Source organism: Bubalus kerabau, chromosome 14 (assembly GCF_029407905.1).
Source record: "Bubalus kerabau isolate K-KA32 ecotype Philippines breed swamp buffalo chromosome 14, PCC_UOA_SB_1v2, whole genome shotgun sequence".
NCBI lineage: Eukaryota > Metazoa > Chordata > Mammalia > Artiodactyla > Bovidae > Bubalus > Bubalus kerabau.
Genome location: NC_073637.1, coordinates 26,693,094 through 26,707,850, shown reverse-complemented (window position 1 = coordinate 26,707,850; position 14,757 = coordinate 26,693,094). Strand labels below are relative to the sequence as shown.

The following is a 14,757-nucleotide window of genomic DNA, read 5'->3' as shown; positions in this document are numbered from 1 at the left end:
AAAATCAGGTGGATGGTCTCGGAGGCAGAAGTGGAGCAGAGGCTGGCAGGAATCACACAGAACTTCACAGGCTCCTATTCAGTCATTAGTTTACCGAATACCCCATGTTTATACTCTGTTTTGTTACTCAGTGAAGTTGCAGAAATGTGCGGCCTGCTGAGCAGCTGGGCCTATTTTTGGTTTTAATCAGGCCTTTGCTCATGGCCTGGTGAGGGAACCCACTCATTGTACAGTTTTCTAGACTGGAGGATGAAGCTATAATGCCCGTCACCTCTTAGATGACTGTTCTTATTATAATTAGGTCAAGCTGATTGTTTCATCATGATAAAAGGGTACTGCCAAAAAAAAAAAAGTCAAGATTTATACTTCTTTCATTCAACTATGTTTAGACAGTCTCAATGTATAAGGAGTAGGCTTCCCTGGTGGCAGACAGTTAAGAATCTGCCTGCAATGCGGGAGACCTGGGTTCGACCCCTGGGCTGGGAAGATCCCCTGGCGCAGTGCATGGCAACCCACTCCAGTATTCTTGCCTGGGGAATCCCCATGGACAGAGGAGCCTGGTGGGCTACATTCCATGGGGTCGTGAGGAGTCAGACACGCCTGAGCGACTAAGCACAACACAGCACAATGTATAAGGAGTATGTTCCAAAGATTCACTTGTGACTAGAAGGTTTGGAACTCTGAGCGTATTTTATGGAAGAAACTGTGTTAGAAGAGGGACTTAAATTTCCAGAGAAATGCAAAAAACTAATTTAGTCTGTCACATCCTGCCGGTCATTCTGTTCTGAATGATTCTGCAATGCAAGGAAAAAGAGGAGAAAATGCTCAAATCAAGTAAGAAATAGTATTAATTTACCCTGAAAACAGAGGTCTCAAAAGAGGACTGGAGATGGGACACGATGTCTCTAAAGGGGTTACCTGGGTACTTCTATAGCAGGTGGTCAACATCATGGCATCTCCAGGTTATGGACACTCACTTTGTAGCTGAGGGAAACAAGAAGCAGAAGGTTACTTATCTTACTGTGAAGCTTAACCATTTTCTTTTCTTTCTGCTTAGCTGTGTCAGTAATGGTGGGGAGGTGGGGGACACAGCTAACAGGACATGAGAAAGAATGTGAGAAAATGGGGTGGACCAGGCTGGGTGGCTTCAACAGTTCTGGAGGCTGGACATCCAAGATCCAGGCATAGGCAGGTCTGGCTCCCCTCAGGCCTCTCCTTGGCCTGCAGGCCTCACGGTCTTTTCTCTGTGCAGTCACATCCCTGCTATCTCCTCCTCTTCCTACAAGGAACCAATGGTGTTGGATTAGGTCCCCCTCCACCTCTTACAGCCTCATTTAACCTTAATCACATCTTTAAAGTCTGTCTTTCCAAATACAGTCGCAATCTGAGGTGCTGGGGGTTAGGGCCTCCATGTATGAATTTTGGGAGGACACGGTTCAGCTCATATGAGCAGAGAAAGGAGAGGAAGCAAGAAGAAAGTCAGGGAGGCAGTAGTGCTGCCCGTGGTCAAAGGGATGGGGCAGGGCCCACAGAGCTGTGCTGGGACGGACAGAGCAGGGTCTGTCACAAGGGGTGCAGGAGGGTGGGGGAGTGAACATGAGGGCTGGGCTCCTGGGTCAGCCTCCACCACCCTTCCTTCTGTGTGTGTTTGTGTGTATATGGGTATGTATGGGGCAGTTGACTACGAAGCCTTGAGTCTCATCACCTTGAATTTTACTTTTGCCTTTGGGGCCCTAAATGCCAGTGCCATCACACATGGCCTCCATCAAGGGCACTCTTATCCCATGTTCAAGGTCTTCAATGGGAGGCTGGCTGAGATGACTGTGCAGCTCCTAAGGAGGATCCCCTTCCCATCTCCCATTTCAGATACACAGATAGCCAAGAAGCCCCCACCCTGTGCTGGAAGATCTTCACTGTGTCTCATGGGAGTTTCAGGATGTCCTCAGGGCATCTGGGAACCGCTGTCTGCATCCCACTCTTCTCCAAGCTGAATGGGACTGGTTCCTTGCACTTATCTAGCTCTGCCCCAGCCAGGTTCCTAAATTCTCCAGGCAAGAGTACTGGAGTGGGTAGCCATTCCCCTCTTCAGGGGATCTTCCAGACCTAGAGATCAAACCCAGGTCTCCTGCATTGCAGGCAGATTCTTTACGGTCTGGGCCACCAGGGAAGCCCCGTTTTAGCTCAAGAAGGGAGCTGCTCTGAACTGATCAGAAAGGTGAATAATTGCGGATAATGACATGGGCTCATCAGTTTCTGTTCATCGTCCTCTTAACCATCAACTCCTGCCTCTCGCACAGTTAGGCTGGGGCCACTCGTCTGGTTCTGGCTAACAGGACAAGGCCCCAGCACTGTGGACACTCCCAACCTGGCCTTGAAAAACCCCCTCCAAGATCCGCAGCTGCTCTCACCTCTGCCATGGTGACCTCAGGTGATGGTGAGAGACGAGCACACAATGGGGAGAAGCCACCTGGAGGCTGCGTCAGTGAGAAGGAAATCGGCATCGTGATCAATTACTGGAATGCTAGCACCTCCCAGCCTTTCTGACACCAAGGCTGCCTCACTGTTTCCTTGTTTCTTCCCTTGTTTACTTCCCTTAAAATCTTCTTCGGTATTTACTTTCACAGACATTTTGTGTTTGAAATTCCAGCCCATCACATGTGCTATAACTCACTTCTCACAATTCCCCACCGTAGCTTGCTCTCCAAAGCCTCGAACAACTTGTGAGGCAGCAGATCTGAGGTTCACTTCCCAGACCTCAGCCCGCTCTCCTGTGTGCATCTAGCATCAGAATCTGTCAGACCAGTGGCGGCTCGGCTGAGTGGCTGACCCCTGAGGTCACAATGAGCCAAGTATTCGCCAAAACTGCTCTCTGGAAGGCACTGACGAGCTGCTGTGATGCGGGTGGGGTGGAACCATCGAGGAGGGGCACATTCCAGAACTGGCTGGCACCTGCTCTGTTACTTTCCAGGGAAAGGAACTCAGAATTCTGAAACCCAGCTGATCTGTTCAGGATGAAGAAGGAGAGGCTGAGAATCCCTTTCTCCCGCTTGGAGCTTAGGGCTTTGATGGCAACATGGATTTGGTCTGATCCTGATCCTTGTTTGGGCTTTCTTGGTGGCTCAGATGGTAAAGAATCTGCCTGGAGTGCAGGAGACCTGGGTTCTCTCCATGGGTTGGGAAGATCCCCTGGAGGAGGGCATGGCAACCCACTCCAGCATTCCTGCCTGGAGAATCCCAAGGACAGAGGAGTCTGGTGGGCTAAAGTCCAAGGGGTTACAAAGAGTCAGACATGACTGAGCAACTAATACACACAGATCCTTGTTACTGTGTGATCAACTTACCACTCATTCACCTCAACCCAAGGGTCAGAAACAAAGCATAAACATCTATGCATGCGGAAGCCTCTCCCCACTCAGGTTCTACTGGGTAGGCAGGTGATGGCAGGACTACAGGGACCACAGAGCAAGCCTCAGCCTCACCTGTACCTTGTATTACCTGCAGACAGTGGGTCCCTTAGGAGCTAGCAGATAACACATACTGCAACTACCCAGAGCCTACAGCATTCATATAACTGCAACTGTAGAGTCCTAGACCAGGGTTTCGGGTGCAAGGCCTTCAACCAAGGCCACAGATGCAGAGCCCTACACCAAGGTCATCTCAGAAATGACTGAGTCCCATAGCGACTGTTGCCATAAGCCCCCCTGATCTAAATCAAGAAGCAACCTGACCCCATATTAGGTAAGAACACCCACCCTAGCCAATCACCTCATGCCACCCTTCCAGCAGGAATTTTGGTTTGAGGCTATAAAAATTGGCTGATAACCCATTAAAGGGGATCAGCTCTCCCTGTCAGGAGGTTGGCCCACTATGCTTGCAATGCCCTCAATACCTTTGCTTTTCGTTCTTAATAGACTCACTTCTTTCTGAAATAATCTGTGTCTGGAAATTCCTTTCCAAACTGCGCTCAGACCACAGCAAGAATGACCCCCACTGAACTTCTGGATGAACCCAGTGTTATACGAGTCTCATGCCTGAAAACAAGGCAAAGAGAAAGTACAGAGTGAGGTGTATCTTTGGTGGCCCCTTGCTCACCTCATGGCGTCCATCTTTCATGCATGAGAGAATGAAGAGCTGTTGGGGTCAGGAATGGTGATTTATCAGAAGGAAAAGATTCAGTTCCTGCCTGCAAGGAGTTTAGTCCAATCATGTCAGAAGCCCTAGTGGGTCTAATTACAACACCCACAAACCTAAGGGTGGATTTTTTTAAATGACATGATCCTTTTAAATTTGGAAAACTCAGCAGTGGCCACGGGACTGAAAAAGGTCAGTTTTCATTCCAATCCCAAAGAAAGGAAATGCCAAAGAATGCACTCATCTCTCATGCTAGTAAAGTAATGCTCAAAATTCTCCAAGTCAGGCTTCAGCAATACGTGAACTGTGAACTTCCAGATGTTCAAGCTGGTTTTAGAAAAGGCAGAGGAACCAGAGATCAAATTGCCAACATCTGCTGGATCATCGAAAAAGCAAGAGAGTTCCAGAAAAACATCTATTTCTGCTTTATTGACTATGCCAAAGCCTTTGACTGTGTGGATCACAATAAACTGTGGAAAATTCTGAAAGAGATGGGAGTACCAGACCACCTGACCTGCCTCTTGAGAAGCCTATATGCAGGTCAGGAAGCAACAGTTAGAACTGGACATGGAACAACAGACTGGTTCCAAATAGGAAAAGGAGTACGTCAAGGCTGTATATTATCACCCAGGTTATTTAACTTATATGCAGAGTACATCATGAGAAACGCTGGGCTGGAAGAAGCACAAGCTGGAATCAAGATATGCAGATGACACCACCCGTATGGCAGAAAGTGAAGAAGAACTGAAGTGCCTCTTGATGAAAGTGAAAGAGGAGAGTGAAAAAGTTGGCTTAAAGCTCAACATTCAGAAAACGAAGATCATGGCATCTGGTCCCATCACTTCTTGGCGAATAGATGGGGAAACAGTGGAAACGGTGAGAGATTTTATTTTTGGGGGCTCCAAAATCACTGCAGATGGTGATTGCAGCCATGAAATTAAAAGATGCTTACTCCTTGAAAGGAAAGTTATGACCAACCTAGACAGCATATTAAAAAGCAGACATTATTTTGCCAACAAAGGTCCATCTAGTCAAAGCTATGGATTTTCCAATAGTCATGTATGGATGTGAGGGTTGGACTATAAAGAAAGCTGAGCACCGAAGAATTGATGCTTTTGAACTGTGGTGTTGGAGAAGACTCTTGAGAGTCCCTTGGATTGCAAGGAGATCCAACCAGTCCATTCTGAAGGAGATCAGCCCTGGGTGTTCTTTGGAAGGAATGATGCTAAAGCTGAAACTCCAGTACTTTGGCCACCTGATGCGAAGAGCTGATTCATTTGAAAAGACCCTGATGCTGGAAAAGATTGAGGGCAGGAGGAGAAAGGGACGACAGAGGATGAGATGGTTGGATGGCATCACCGACTCAATGGACATGAGTTTGGGTGGGCTCTGGGTGTTGGTGTTGGACAGGGAAGCTTGGCGTGCTGCAGCTCATGGGGTCACAAAAAGTCAGACATGACTGAGCTACTGAACTGAACTGAACTGAACTGATCCTTTTTTTTCCAGGGTGGGTAGGTATTTAAAGTGTCACCTCTACTTGCAGAATGAACAGACTCCATTCTAGGCGAGAGGACCTGCAGGTACAGATGGGCGAGACTGTTCTATAAGGGTGCTGTCAGGCCTGGAAACAAATCCTCTTTGGCACTGGCCCAGTCTTAGGGACAAGATAGCTGCTTCTTCTGTCTGCTCACTTACAAAACACCAAGGGTTGTTTTCTGGGAAGCTGTTTGCTTTATTCATCATAATTCTTGTGCCCTTAACAACACTTGTATGATGTATAAATCCTGCAAAACAACTTTGGGGCTCAGTGCTCCAAACTGAGAACTCTCACTGGCTCTCTTCCAATGCTGTCTCATTGTGTTTGAAATTTTGGCAAGGGACTTGAGGTCAGTAGTTGTTTGCAAAGTACTTGCTTTGGTTACCTCTGGTGAAATGATGTAAACATTGCTGTATCTTTGGTAAATCAGGTATCCTTTAACTCTAAAGTCATTTAAGGGCAGTGGCAGGGCTGATGGGTAAATGTAGAAAACCCAACTCTTGCCCAAATATGGCCTGGTTGAAACGAACATACACACACACTCATACATGTACACACACACTCACACATGTACACACACATATGCAATTAACTAATGCTTTGCATCCATATAAAGTATGGCTAGGAAAAAATATTTTTAAATAATGATATATCTTGAAATTAGATGGTAAACTGAAAATGATGCAAGGCAAGGAACTCTGAGAAGAAAGACTAACAATAAACAGATAAGTGCTTCCTTGGCACTCAGAGATATACTTTTAAGATGACTTAAACTTAACAAATTTACAAAACCAGGTTTCCCTGGTATCTCAGACAGTAAAGAATCTGCCTACAATGCACCAGACTTGGGTTCGATCCCTGGGTTGGGAAGATACCCTGCAGAAGAGAATAGCAACCCACTCCAGTATTCTTGCCTAGGAAATCCCATAGACAGAGGAGCCTGGCAGGTTACAGTTCTTGGGGGTCACAAATAGTTGGACACAAATGAGAAATTAACACTTTCACTAATACTTTCTTTCAAATTTACAAATACCATTGTGACATATAATTCCTCCATAAAACATACCTTCCACAAAGAATTAAGCCAGGACAGTGATGCTGGTTTGATGATCAGGTGTCTACTCGTGAGGTGAGTGCCTCACTCCTGTACATAAATATCAGCTGGCAAAACCGCAAGTTACTAAATGACGTAAGGTCTTACCCGATGTCTCAGATGGTAAAGAATCTGCCTTCAGTGCAGGAGACACAGCTTTGATCCCTGGGTCAGGAAGATCCCCTGGAAAAGGGAATGGGGGAAACAATAGAAACAGTGATAGACTTTATTTTCTTGGGCTCCAAAATCACTGAGGATGGTGACTGCAGCCATGAAATTAAAGGATGCTTGCTCCTTGAAAGAAAAGCTATGACAAACCTAGACAGCATATGAAAAAGCAGAGACATTATTTTGCTGACAAATGTTCATATAGTCAACGCTATGGTTTTTCCAGTAGTCATGTATGGATGTGAGAGTTGGACCATAAAGAAGGTTGAGTGCTGAAGAATTGATGCTTTCGAGCTGTGGTGTTGGAGAAGACTCTTGAGAGTCCCGTGGATTGCAAGGAGATCAAACCAGTCCATCCTAAAGGAAATCAACCCCAAATATTCATTGGAAGGACTGATGTTGAAGGTCCAATTCTTTGGCCACGTGATGCGAAGAACTGACTCATTGGAAAAGACCCTGATGCTGGGAAAGATTGACGGCAGGAGGAGAAGGGGGCAACAGAGGACGAGATGGTTGGATGGCATCACTGACTCAATGGACTCAAGTTTGAGCAAACTCCAGGTGATTGTGAAGGACCAGGAAGCCTGGTGTGCTGCAGTTACAAAGAGTCAGACACACCTGAGCAACTGAACAGCAACAACTAAATGATATGGACCTTCCTGAATCTTCCAAACTGTGAAAAGTGAAGATGAAAGTGTTAGTCGCTCTGTTGTGTCTGACACTGCTTCTCCCTGGACTGTAGCCCACCAGGCTCCTCTGTCTATGGAATTACTTTAAAAAGGGGACTATAAAGCACCAGCCCCATAGAAGATGTTATGAGGAATACATGAGTGCCTAAAACACCGCATGGCACTCAGGAAGCCTTACAGAAGTTCTAGTTATAATTACAGAGGTTTGCTTACTGCCCTTGGTTTCAGAATGTTCTGGGGAGTAAAAATGAGAACTCGCTGTATTAGTTTACATAGTAGGCAATACATTTAAGTGCATGAAATGTATTGGGATGAGGGATGAGATGGGATTGAGGGAAAGATAATATAGTTCAATGTCAAGAATGACAGAGAATAGACCTCCTTGTCGTGGGAAGGGCCTCATACGAAAGGCAGTGCTGGACTGGAGAAGCCAACATCTCATTGTGAAAAGTCCTAGAATACAGAACCCGAAGAGCGGCATCTTTGAGCTGCTTCTGATGGTTCCTTTTAGCTCTATTCCTGGAGAAATGAAGAGACGGGGGAACCTCTTGAGTTTGCCCTGCAGAAAAGATATACTTGAGAACTGTCCATTTGAGCCCAAGATTACAGGATTTCAATTAAACTAAATTCAAAGTGAACATATCTCTGCCAGTTGCTTCTGACCTTTGAGCAAGGCTATGCCTCCAGGCCTGAAAAATGCCACTGCCAGTGTAGAAAATGCAAAGGGCACTCAGGAGGCACCTGCCAGGCTGGAGGGGGCAGGGAGACGGCAGGTCAGAGGCCAGGCTTCAGCCCCTGTGAGGGTCACACATAAGGCACAGGGGCCATTTCCCAAAACACGTCTTCTTCAGGTCATGGCAGGGTGAGAATTCTAGATTTTTATGATCCTTCTCCATCCCCCAATCCATCAAGAGAAAGGAACCCCGTGGACTGACAGTAGCCTGTAAGGCTCCTCTGTCCATGGGATTTTCAAGGCAAGAATATTGGAGTGGGTTACCATTTCCTGCTCTGGGGATCTTCCCGACCCAGGGATTGAACCCACATCTCCTGCATTGGCAGGCAGATTCTTTACCAGTGGGCCACCTGGGGAGCCCACATTCAACTAAGAGGGATGTAAATGAAAATGGATCATGAGTGGCTTCTAGATACCCTGATCTTGCTCCAGAAGGTCAAGTAAGTTTGTATCAATCTTAAAAACACCTAGAATCATCAATAGATTAAACAAAGTGTGGTAAGTGAACCCAGTGGGATGTTAGTAAGGTTTGTTTTCAATATATTTTTTTTTTTGATGTGGACCATTTTTAAAGTATTTACTGAATTTGTTACAATATTGCTTCTGTTTTATGTTTTGGTTTTTTGGTCATGAGGCAGGTGTGGTCTTAGCTCCCTGACCAGAGATCAAACTTGTTCCCTCTGTGTTGAAAGGTGAAATCTAAACCACTGGAGCAACAGGAAATTCCCCTATTCAGTCTCGAAAAGGAAGGAAACTCTGACATCTGCTACAGCACATGTGCGTCTTAAGGACACTGCTAAGTGAATGAGCCTGTCACAAAAAGACAAATACTGTATGATCCCACTTACATGGGGGACTTGGGTTTCCCAGGTGGAGCTAGTGGTAAAGAACCTGTCTGCCAATGCAGGAGACATAAGAGACATTTCACACCAGTCAGAATGGCTGCGATCCAAAAGTCTACAAGTAATAAATGCTGGAGAGGGTGTGGAGAAAAGGGAACCCTCTTACACTGTTGGCGGGAATGCAAACTAGTACAGCCACTATGGAGAACAGTGTGGAGATTCCTTAAAAAACTGGAAATAGAACTGCCTTATGATCCAGCAATCCCACTGCTGGGCATACACACTGAGGAAACCAGGAGGGAAAGAGACACGTGTACCCCACTGTTCATCGCAGCACTGTTTATAATAGCCAGGACATGGAAGCAACCTAGATGCCCATCAGCAGACGAATGGATAAGAAAGCTGTGGTACATATACACAATGGAGTATTACTCAGCCATTAAAAAGAATACATTTGAATCAGTTCTAATGAGGTGGATGAAACTGGAGCCTATTATACAGAGTGAAGTAAGCCAGAAAGAAAAACACCAATACAGTATACTAACGCATATATATGGAATTTAGAAAGATGGTAACAATAACCCTGTGTACGAGACAGCAAAAGAGACACTGATGTATAGAACAGTCTTATGGACTCTGTGGGAGAGGGAGAGGGTGGGAAGATTTGGGAGAATGGCATTGTAACATGTAAAATATCATGTATGAAACGAGTTGCCAGTCCAGGTTCGATGCACGATACTGGATGCTTGGGGCTGGTGCACTGGGACGACCCAGAGGGAGGGAATGGCGAGGGAGGAGGGAGGAGGGTTCAGGATGGGGAACACATGTATACCTGTGGCGGATTCATTTTGATATTTGGCAAAACTAATACAATTATGTAAAGTTTAAAAATAAAAAAAAAAAAAAAAAAAGAGACATGGGTTTGATCCCTGGGTCAGGAAGATCCCCTGAAGAAGGAAATGGAAACCCACTCCAGTGTTCTTGCCTGGAGAATCCCATGGACAGAGGAGACAGGTGGGCTATAGTCCATGGGGTCGCAAAGAGTTGGACAGACTGAAGCAACCTAGCATGCACACACATGAGGTACTCAGAGTAGTCAAATTTGTAGGGATAGAAAGGAGACTGGTGGTTGCCAGGGACTTGGGACAGGAGGTTGGGAAATTGTTGTTTAAGGAGTACAGAATTTCAGTTTTGTCACATGAAGAGTGCTGGAGATTGACGGCACAACAACACGAATGTACTTAATACCACTGACCTGTGCACATAAAAATGGTTAGGATGGTCAATTTTTTATGTATTTGCTACCACCATAACAAAAAAAAATCAACTGGTAAAATGAATGCTATGGAACCTTGTTGTTAGAAAACAAATCTAATTATTGATAAGTTAGATGTTACACTAGATGACCTTTCACCCCTGATGCTTAAAAATTTGAGGATAGCTATTATCCACTATTTTTCTCCCATTCATGGTACACATGGAAAATCATTCTATTTTGGCATATGGGGGTGGGCTTCCCAGGTGTCACAGTGGTAAGGAATCCACCTGCCAATGCAAGATACTCCCGTTCAATCCCCGGGTCAGGAAGATCCCCTGGAGAAGGAAATGGCAACCCATTCCAGTATTCTTGCCTCAAAAATCCCATGGACAGAGGAGCCTGGGGGCGGCTACAGTCAATGGGGCCGCAGAGTCAGACGTAACAGGGTGAGTGAGCACAGTACACGTGAGGGTAACTGGAAGGGCCTGCTTGGAGCTGAGGGTGGTCTGGGGCTTCCCAGGGTCCCAGAGCCCAGGCAGCTCCCCAGGTGCTGGCCCTCTCTGCCCTCCAGTCGCCCTTTCACACACACATACTGGGCAGCCCATACCCCTGGGTCTGTTCACAGGATTGTTACCTTGGTCAGTGGCTTGATTCCAAAGCTGACAAAGCATGTGGCGTAACCTGCAGTCTGAAAAGATGGAGCAGTTCTGCTTGGGTTGTTGTTTTATAGCTGACTTTTACCTGCAAAGCCTTGAACACCACACATTGTGTACCTCATAGCAGTGACTAGCTGCTATTAGCGGGTCCTCAGATGTTAGTGGAGACTAGACTGAAAATAAGAACAAGTGTTAGTTGTTTACTAAAGTAGATAAAGCACAACTACCAGGCCCTGAGACATTATTTTTAGGGTTCACTATTACTTTTGGATATAAATATAAATATTAGTTGATTTCAGAAAATTATTTCTTCTCCCTATCCAACCAGCCACAAATTCTATTGAAATAACTTATTCTAACCTGGAGTAGTATTTTCTGAAGCTTTAATAACAAGCAAAACGGGTGCTACAAGTAGGGCATTGGCACTGTGCTACACACCATTACATATTACATTACATTTGTGTGTGTGCTCAGTCCTTCAGTCGTGTCCGACTCTTTCCAACCCCATGGACTGTAGCCCCCCAGGCTCCTCTGCCCGTGGGATTTTCCAGGTAAGAATACTCAAGTAGGTTGACATTTCCTCCTCCATGGGATCTTCCTGGACCAGGGATCGAACCTGTGTCCAGCATTGCAGGTGGGCTCTTAACCACTTAATTCCAAAACAAACAAAGAAAAAGTCATCTTTATCTTAGACCAAATGTTGCCTCTGTCACTCTTAGAATCCATCTTGGCTTTATGAAGTGACACTTTAGGTAAAAATGTTTGAGATGGTTTTTCTGGAAAGTGACATTGTGGCAGACTAAAGGTGATAATTGGTCTTTGGGAAGTTGGGTTGATTCTCCCTCCCTTTGGCCTGCGTGGACTCTGGGATTTGTTTGATTAGAAGTGATGCTCATTATAGAAGACTTGGTTTGAAGAAGCTTTACTCACATTGAAATCTTGCTTTCTGCATACAGTAAATTAAGTCTATCTGTGAGCTTGGACAATTTTGTCTAATTCAAAACTAAAACCAAAAGAAAAATTCAGATATTTCTGAAAAATCTAGGCAAATAGGGTGATTAGCACAGATGGAGTTAATCTGAGCTAAATATGAGACAGTTCATGCAAAGAAAGTTCAAATAATACTTAACTGAGGGCATAAATGATTAATACCTTACGTTTATATTTTATTTCTTTCCATTCTGGTCATAGTCCTCAAGAAATCATCAAAGCATTTGAAAGTTGAAAGAATCTTCAAAGACCTGATCAACACTGATTTCCTGTTTAGGGAGAAATAAGTAGGCTTCTAAGTCCATTTGTGGTTATTATAATCAAATGATAAGAGGAGTTTTGGGGGATGACTATTAGATTATGATAGTAACCAAGAGGGTGACTTTATTTTTCATCAAATTCCAAATCATTTAAAAAGTACAGGCTCCTTAAGATATAAACAAATTTTAGCAAAATGAAAAGGAATAATCCCTACTTCATAGATAGTAGTGAGCAAAGTGAGGCGACCTTAAATAAACAGATGGTAGATGCACTATAATTTATTATGTTGTATAACATTTTACAGGATTGGGTGGTTTGTCTAAGGTCTCTTAGTGGCGAATAAAGATGCTAAATGGTGACTAAAGACTAGGATTCAGGTTGTAGTCATAAAACTGTAGACCACACAACTCCTATGGAAACACACAGGAGACATGTACATTTGAGAAATACACCACCAAACATGTAATCCAGTGAGCTCATTGCCACACATTAACCTACAGAACTTAACTGGAAAGCTGATTGCAGCATCTGAAATCATGGGGGATACAGTTTTTGTTGGCTGCTTAGCTGAAGTGCAGAGAAAGCAAGAACTTTCTCCATGTGCCAGCCTCCGGTTCACATCCAGTTCATCTTACATGGGACACACACTAGGTTCCGCTGCTGCTAAGTCGCTTCAGTCGTGTCCGACTCTGTGCGACCCCATGGACTGCAGCCTACCAGGCTTCTCTATCCATGGGATTCTCCAGGCAAGAACACTGGAGTGGGTTGCCATTTCCTTCTCCAGGTTCTATAGGTGTTTAAAAAACACCTATCTCAAATAAAACAGGAGGATCCAAAGTTATTTCTATTGGGATTGTGTTCATTGGTTTAATATTATTTTATTCTCTTTGTCTTGGTTCACTTTGATATGGCACACTTTTCAAAGCCTACAAACAATAGGCTGACACAAAGAGGTAAACTCCTAACTATATCTATGAAGGACAAAGAAATCTCAGTAGAGGTGAAGTGTGCACTTGTATGTATGTTAGAAAGCTCAGAGATGGCAAGAACTGGCCCCAAAGAATCATAAAACCTCCAAAATCAACAGGAGCCACAAGAGGTTACGGACAGAACCCACTCAACTCTGAACCCAATAGCCAAGATCAAGGCCATTTAACTGATAAGAGGAGACCTTGAACAGTATTTATTAAGTCCCTCCCCCCCTCATTTTTTAAAGCACTACAACATTTGGGAACACCAAAACCAAACTGCATTTGCATGTAGCCTTGACCCTGTGTGTGCTCCTCTTCTTATGTTTATGCTGAGGGAGTCCTCTATTCTTAGGTCTATGAACTCTAGGTAAATGCCATTAAAAATTAACTGAGATACTATGACCACACTTTCATGATCATCCAAATCATTATGTAATGATGGGCAGCATGTTTTTCATGACCTCTAAGGAAGGCAAATCTGACTGAATTAACTGTCTACCAATTTCCAGTGAGGGCTTCCACAGGTCCAGCTGAGGGGTTAAGTTTAGGATTAGAGATAGAAAAGAGGTGATTTGCTCCACTTACTAGAGAGAGAATTTGGAGTTCCAGGGAGCACTGACCTCCAAACAGGGAGCACAGAGCTGGCCTGATGGCCTGAGCCAGAAAGTGCAACATGGAGCGAGGTGGCCAAAGAAAAACCCCTAGGGATGGACAGGGAAAAGAGTTTTGAAAATAGTTGTTGAACGTTTGACTGAGGTTCTTTGTGTGCTGTAAGATTTCATTCTCTTTCCCTGCAGTCTCCTTTTACTGGTGCTGGCTGAGGCAGAAAGAAGACCTTGTGTGGGGAGTTTTGTTTTTGCTGAGCTTTGATTTTCTGGGAGGCTTGGGTGGGTGAGGAAATCACTGTCTAATCTGACATCTGTGTCAATGAAGTATGGAACAGAAACCTCAAGTGTGGGGCAGTGGGGTGTCTGTTCATCAATCCAACCAGTTAAATGAAAGTAAGAAGACTCTTCAGAGTCCCTTGGACTGCAAGTAGATCAAACTAGAAAATACTAAAGGAAATCAACCCTGAATATTCACTGGGAGGACTGATGCTGAAGCTGAAGCTCCAATACTTTGTCCACCTGATGCAAAGAGCTGACTCATGGGAAAAGACCCTGATGCTGGAAAAGATCGCGGGCAGGAGGAGAAGGGGACGACAGAGGATGAGATGGTTGGAAGGCATCACTGACTCAATGAACATGAGTTCGAGCAAACTCTGTTTGTGAAGATAGTGAAGAGACAAGGAAGCCTGGTGTGCTGTTCATGGGGTACCAGAGAGTTGGACACAACTTACAGACTGAAGAGCAATGACAAATTATCTTGACACAACTTTTAATTTTCTCACCCTTGGGAGACATTATCAGCTTATATTTAAATTTACAG

General features: G+C 44.8%; 1 long non-coding RNA gene across 1 annotated transcript; it reads right to left on the bottom strand.

Annotated features, from left to right (window-relative positions):
• Positions 1–912: 912 nt before the first annotated feature.
• Positions 913–12,354, bottom strand: LOC129626826 (uncharacterized). The gene is made up of 4 exons (XR_008702228.1): positions 12,260–12,354; positions 11,086–11,280; positions 6,870–6,944; positions 913–984 (listed from the first exon to the last, which is right to left on the bottom strand). It is a non-coding gene; the product is annotated as an uncharacterized LOC129626826 (long non-coding RNA).
• Between the last annotated feature and the right edge of the window lie 2,403 nt (positions 12,355–14,757).